We start from the raw sequence: 6,659 nt of genomic DNA, 5'->3' as shown, positions 1-6,659 counted from the left end.
CCTGAGGACGTGCTACTTCCATCTGCTTAGGTTGTGCACAAACGTGCAAGATAACCCAATAGCAATTGAGTCTTTGGTGTTTTGTATATTTGGATATAGTATAGAATTTCCTTTAGTTAATGGAATGTGAAAATGCAGTGTAGCTTTGAAGAAGGAACAGATTTGGTCTTAAACAATGTCGAAATTGTCCAACTGCTTAGATGTTTTCCCAGATGGAGCACAAATAATCTGCCAACTCCATTCATGTACCCAGTGTAGAGTGGGTCTTTGCTCTCTTACATGTGTGACTTGCTGTGGAAAACATGTGCTTCAGTGAGATTGTGGTAAATCTCAGTCTGTGTGGACAGATAGAAAGCTGATCCGGATAATTCCATAACATCTGAAAAGAAAAGTGGGATTACAGCCAGGAAAAACGGATTAAAAATTGACGTATTGTTATATGAAACTTCTTTGGCAGTTTGAATGAAACTGGGTTTAGTTAAGCCTGCTCTTGTCACATATGGGTGTTTGTGACCCTGGTTTTGGAAGGGAAGGTTCAGTAAGAGGGAAATACTGCCCTCCCTGACCATATTTCTATTCAGTCTGTAAAATGACTTTGGACAGAGATACTTCAGGTTGGATTTCAGGGCTTTTGTGCTGTTATTGATAATCCGCCAGGATGACGAGATCACGCACATAACACGGGCATATCAAACAATCTGAACACACATTCACCAAATAGTTATTTACACATGACAAACATTTTTATTTATCTTATGTATTTAATGCTTGTCTGTCAGTCACATGGGCTTTATATTACTTTTCTGTCCTCTTATAATTTGCAATAATTTTTCTGTTTGCTTTTTTCTTTCTGGTTTTTGTCCCCCCCTCGCACATCCCATTTTGCCTCTACTTTAATCCATGAACCTAAACTAGAGCAATAAACCATAAAGGGAGGGTCAGAATCATCCCTGTAGATTCTGGCATGGGTGTGGAGGATTGGGAAAGCAAATACAAAGTGCAGGGGAGAAATCAGCTGAGCGAGTTCCTGGACAAGGAAGAGAATCATTGGGTTGAGGACGATGTTATTCTCCGAATGGGGAGAGCTCTCACTGAGCCCTCAGGCAGCTCGCTCTGCCAAAGCACACAACGCAGTGGCATCCTACCTGCCACCTACCCAGTGGGCTATGACACTATCGATCGGCGGCGGAGAAAAAAGATCCGGGATCCAGGAGGGCTGGCCTTCTCAGAGGCGGAGAAACTCACAGACGAGCCTTTTCCCCCTGACCTTGCACTCCTCCGCCAGAAGAGAGGGGAGCTAGTGCTGCGGCAGGTGGCAGAGTTCGAGGAAGAGGAGGAGCAGATGACGCCATGCCTCAAGCCATACAAGAATGGACTTCTTTACAAGACTAGGATGTGGGCCAAAAACAAGCTGGGGGACACCTTGGAGAACTATGTGGCGTATCAGGAGGAGGAAGCTGCCAGAATGAGAACAGGTTTGGCATACGATTCAGAGGAGGAGCTGCCGTACTCCATGGGATCAGAGGAGGAGCTCGAGGAAATTGCCTCCTTAGCGGAGGCCATTCACTCTGAGAATGGGAGGGGCCAAGGCAGGTATGCTTCATCCCATGGAGGTCACATTGACAAGTATCAGAGTTATCTGGTTAAGAAGAGTGGAAAGGGGAAAATGGGAGGATGGGCTCCTGAAGCAATGCTGTCTCCAGTGGAGGAACCAAGTGACGAGTATGTAGATCCCATGGATGAGCTCCAGTGCCTAGTTGAAACAGTATCAGAGTACCTGGCTGAAAAAGAGGAGGAAATAAGCAGGTATGGGTCTCTTCCCAAGTCATCCAAGTCAAGGTTATCTTCCCAGGGCAGCATAAGAACAGAATCTACTGGAGAGGACCCAAGGACCCCTATTGATGTCAAGGAAGAGACCCAGACAGAGGCTCCACCTGAACCAGGAATATCTGGAGTGAAACATGCTATGAGTTCATTATTCAATTCCTTCACAGACAATGTTAGTTCAGCCCCCAAGCAGCCACACTCTGGTTCTGCAGAAACTAAAGAAGTACCACCTGCTCCATCTTCCCAATCTGGTATATCTAAGCTATTTTCATTCATTCCCAAATCCACCAGCCCTGCTCCTGCTCGTGTAGCTCTTGTATCTCCTACAGCTCACCCCAACAGAACATTTTCCTTCAATTTGCCTTCCCAGTCTGATGCCAAGACACAAGTCCAGAATCAAGAAATGCCAGCCATGAGAACAGAGATGTATAGTATAAGTGATGAAGTTCAGGACTCTGCAACAAAGCCAGAGACACCAGCAGTCACTTCAGTTGTTGAGAAAATGAGTTTTGCCGTAAAAAAATCTGGTGAAGAGGTAGTGAACTCCACCAAGGGAAAACAATCCCCAGGGAGAAGTGGCTCAAGAGAGGGCTTTCAAAATCTTGCAAACTGGGAGGAGAAACGTATCCAGCAAGGTGAACAGTCAATGGCTGTGGGAGGAGGCAGAAGACTTGATAATTCAAGAAATGTACCCCAAAATAAACAATTTGTTAATACACAAGGAAAAGTTGTGCATGTGAGACCTGACTCTATGACTGCCTCTCAGCAAAGTGTGCCTACTTCAGTGGATGGGAAGTCCATCAGCCAACCAGAACCAGCGAGTTCAGGGTTCTTTAGCCCTTTCAAGAAATCGTTCAGTTCATTGATTGCACCAGTTAACCCTGTTCCCCCGCAGGGCCCTCCACCTGTTGCAGTGTATCCTGTATTTGGGTCGGCACCAGATATTACATCGGAGAAGCCTGTGGAGGAGCCATCTTTAGGCAGTAAGCTAAAACTTCAGTTTCTCTCCTCTGACAATGTCTCTTCCCAACAGCCTCCAAAAGCAGCAGGAGGAGGAATGTTCTCTGGGTTCATGAAATTTGCTTCTGGTGAGGATGTCAGTGCTTCCAAACCCCCAGAAATTCCCAGTCAAGAACAGGCCCAGCATCGCCAATTGCCCCCAGTTCCACATCAGCAGCATATGCAGCAACATCAAAGGCCACCACCAATGTCTCTTGGGATGCAGCAAGCTCCTCCTGAACCTCAAGATTTTTTGACAGGTCTTTTTAAAGGGGCCGCCACTGATGATACATCTAAGGTTGGCTCCAATCAGCCCCAGCAAGGAGGGCTGTTGTCAGGACTTCTTAGATTTGGCTCTGGAAGTGACTTATCTGGGAACCCACCACCACAGCAAGTTCCCCCAAACAGTCAACCTCCTGGTGCCAGTAATCGTCAACAGTTCCCCCCTCAACCTCCCCCACAACAAATTGCACCTCCTCCTTCTCAGCCTGGAGGTATTCTCTCAGGGTTACTGAGGTTTTCCTCTGCAGAAAACCTTTCACCTAATGTACCACCTCCCCAGGGCCAACAGCAAGGGGTGTTCCCTAGCAATCACCCCAGTCAGAAACAAGCACCAAGCCCATCCCAACAACCACCCTCTCAACAAGCACCTCCTCAACAAGGAGGACTTTTCTCTGGGTTGTTTAAATTGGCTTCCTCTGATGTTTTGAGCACCCAAACAACTCCACTCCAGCAGCAACAACTGCTGTCTGGTGGTCTTCGTAATCAGCAGAACTTCAACCAACAGAATATGCAAAGGCCAAACCGTGATCCACTGAGGGACCAGGCTTTTCTAGACAACAAACCAGGATTCTCTAGACAACATACAGTTCCGAAACCTGCTCAACAAGGTGGTCTCCTTTCTGGACTTTCTAAGTTTGCTTCTGCAGACAATGTATCTACCAATCAGTCCCCAATACCTCAGACACATTCTGCAGCTCCTCTCAATCAGCCTAGCCAGCAGTACCCAAACAGGCAGAATGTGCCGTTGCAAAACCAAAATCAACCAACTCAACAGACTAGTCAACAGGTACAAAGCCAAAATCAACCAACTCAACAGCCTAGTTTGCTGTCTGGGCTATTCAAAAAATCTTCCACTGAAAATGTGCCTCAGCAGTCGCCACCAATCAGCCAAGAAAGACAGCAACATGTAATTTCGCCACCAAATGTAATCATGCCAAATGCCAGGCAAAATCTAACTCCTTCACAGCAAGATACTGCAAGCCAGCCTGGAGTTCTCTCTGGATTGTTTAACAAGTTAACAAAATCCTCTGGAAATGTTGAGGCCTGCACTCCGTCACCACCCATGCAAATACAACATCATACAATCACTCCAGCTGGACAGCCGACACAGCAAACTCATCCATCTACACATATACCACATCAGGTCCTACATGAACCTAATGAGGAGGCTGACAAAAAGCCAGGCTTTCTATCAGGACTATTCAATAGGAATCCAACAGATGAAGTCTCTACTCATAAATCAGCAGAAATTCTCAAGCGCAATTCAGAGCCAAAGACACTATCTGCAAGCTCCCCAGGTCTGCTCTCAAGCATGTTCAAAACTGGGCCAAGCAACACTGTAGCGAACAATACTTCTGAGTCTGAAATGGAGAGGAGAGAAAGTGGTCTCCTTGGTCGCTCCATTCCAAGACAAAACAGAAATGTTGCAGAAATTGCACCTGGCTCATGGGAAGCTGACACTTTAGATTTAAGGACGTCAGCTACTTATGCTAGGTCTTTTCAGAGCCGACCATCCTACACATCATGCAGCACTGGCCATTTACCTCAGTTAATGCACTACCATGGTTCTCTTCAGTCAAACCACCCATTAGCCACCTCTTACAGTGCAGAAAATATGTTATCCCTTTTACAAGGGCATCCAAATACTGCAATGATGTCATCCCAACAATATCTTAATCAAAGTAACCATTCCTTATATTCAGTAACGGGACAGGATGGTTACCAAGATCTGTTGGCATCATATAGAGTCAATTCTAGTTATGGTGAAAACCAATGGATCCAAGAATCAATTCTGTGGCAGCAGCTTCAAAATCAATCACAGACTTATCACACAAGTGATGTGAGTTATGTACAGCCTCCAGAAGGAGGAGCTGTGTTCCAAGACTCCACTCTCTACTGTAGCTCCACAAATATAGATAATCAATATAGTTCCCCTCAACCATGGCATGAAATTGACTATAACCAAGAACCGATTAAGCACCACCAACAAGAGGTGCCCAAAAATGTTGACAGCAATCCAAATGCCAAGAAAAAATTAATGAACAGCTATGATGACTTGGGAAATCTGCATACTAATCAAATGATGGAACAGAAGGATTATTGGACTGAAGAAGAGGGTGCATTGAACTTGAGCACCAAAATGAGTAATGCTAAGTTTGGTAAATGGAACTCCTTTGACAATGGTAGCTGTTATAGTCTGAATGGCATTTCATATCAAGAGGGCTATTATGAGGAAAATCCACCTAATCTATCTTATTCAGCTAATTGGCAATATAGTGACCAAGGCATGGTTAATCAAAGTCAATTGAGTTTGACTAGGTCATTTGATCTCAGTTACCCTAAATCTCACAATGGAGAGATGGAAGAGTGTATGTACTTGGAAGAGACAGAATGGTACCAGCAATGGCTTGTACTTTTGGAGCAAGGTATGTGGTGGCCAGCTGATGATGGGGATTGTGGGTACTTTGTTTACACTGATCATGAATACATATATGCCCTGCTAACAGATGCAGGAGGTACGATGGTCTATGCTTGTGCACCTGAGAAAGAGTCCTTGGGAACTGGGCCTGATATCTTCCCAAGTGCTTGGCTACATAATGAAATGGTCACAGTATGTGGATTTAAAGTCCCTCTCTATAATGAGGATGAGCTCCTCTGGCTCCCTGGACAAGATCAGGGTGATCCCAAACTCCTCAATGCCCCCCTGGACCTATCTGCTGCCTATAGAAAAGGAAATCAGATCATGAATTTGAACCTGGAGCGCTTCTCTCAGATGTTTGAGAGCTCATTCCTTGCACAAAAGGAACAGGCTGTAGATTTCTCACTATATAGACTGAACAAAGTCAGAATGGATCCAAGACAACCCAACCATGCCTATCAGAATCCATATATGGAGGTCATAGACCTTTCGTGTTCTAACAGGGATCAGAAAGGCCCTTATTGGAACAATCAGCAAATGAAGGAACTTCTCTCTCAAAAGGTTGCTGTCTCACACAATGCTACCCCCACCACAGATTCCTCTCAACAATGCTTGAACAACTGTTACCAGCCTCGTCAAAGAAGGCGTTCATCTTTTGGGGTCAGAGTAAGGCATGTAGATGACACACCAGAGGAGGAATGGAGACAGAGAGTGATTCCAGGAGAGGAAATACCTAATCGGCAAGTCAAGAAGTTCTCTTCATTCATTTCCTCAATGGTTGGCAAAACCGCTGAGTCAGATTTGAACAAAGGAAGAGCTGGCTTGGCCTCTCGTGTTAATGGAGAACAACATAAACCACCTGGGACTGAGGCTACCCCGGTGGACCAACAGGCTAAGAGCATACTTTCATCAGGTTTCCAGAGTCTCAAATCAAAGATTATCAAAGAAGATCCCCCTGCTACAACAACTCCCGCTCAGAGTGCAGTTCAACAGACAGAGAGACCAGCCGCATCCACTTCTTCTAAAATTTTACCCACACCTCCCGCATCTGGACAATATGGGCAACCTCCAGCACAACCACAGACTGTTACTCAGAAACCTAGACTTGCACGACAAGCCACCATGTCTCAGC

The sequence above is a fragment of the Salvelinus namaycush genome, chromosome 31 (genome assembly GCF_016432855.1).
Source record: "Salvelinus namaycush isolate Seneca chromosome 31, SaNama_1.0, whole genome shotgun sequence".
Lineage (NCBI taxonomy): Eukaryota > Metazoa > Chordata > Actinopteri > Salmoniformes > Salmonidae > Salvelinus > Salvelinus namaycush.
The sequence above is the reverse complement of the archived record's forward strand: the minus strand, read 5'-3'. Positions refer to the sequence as shown.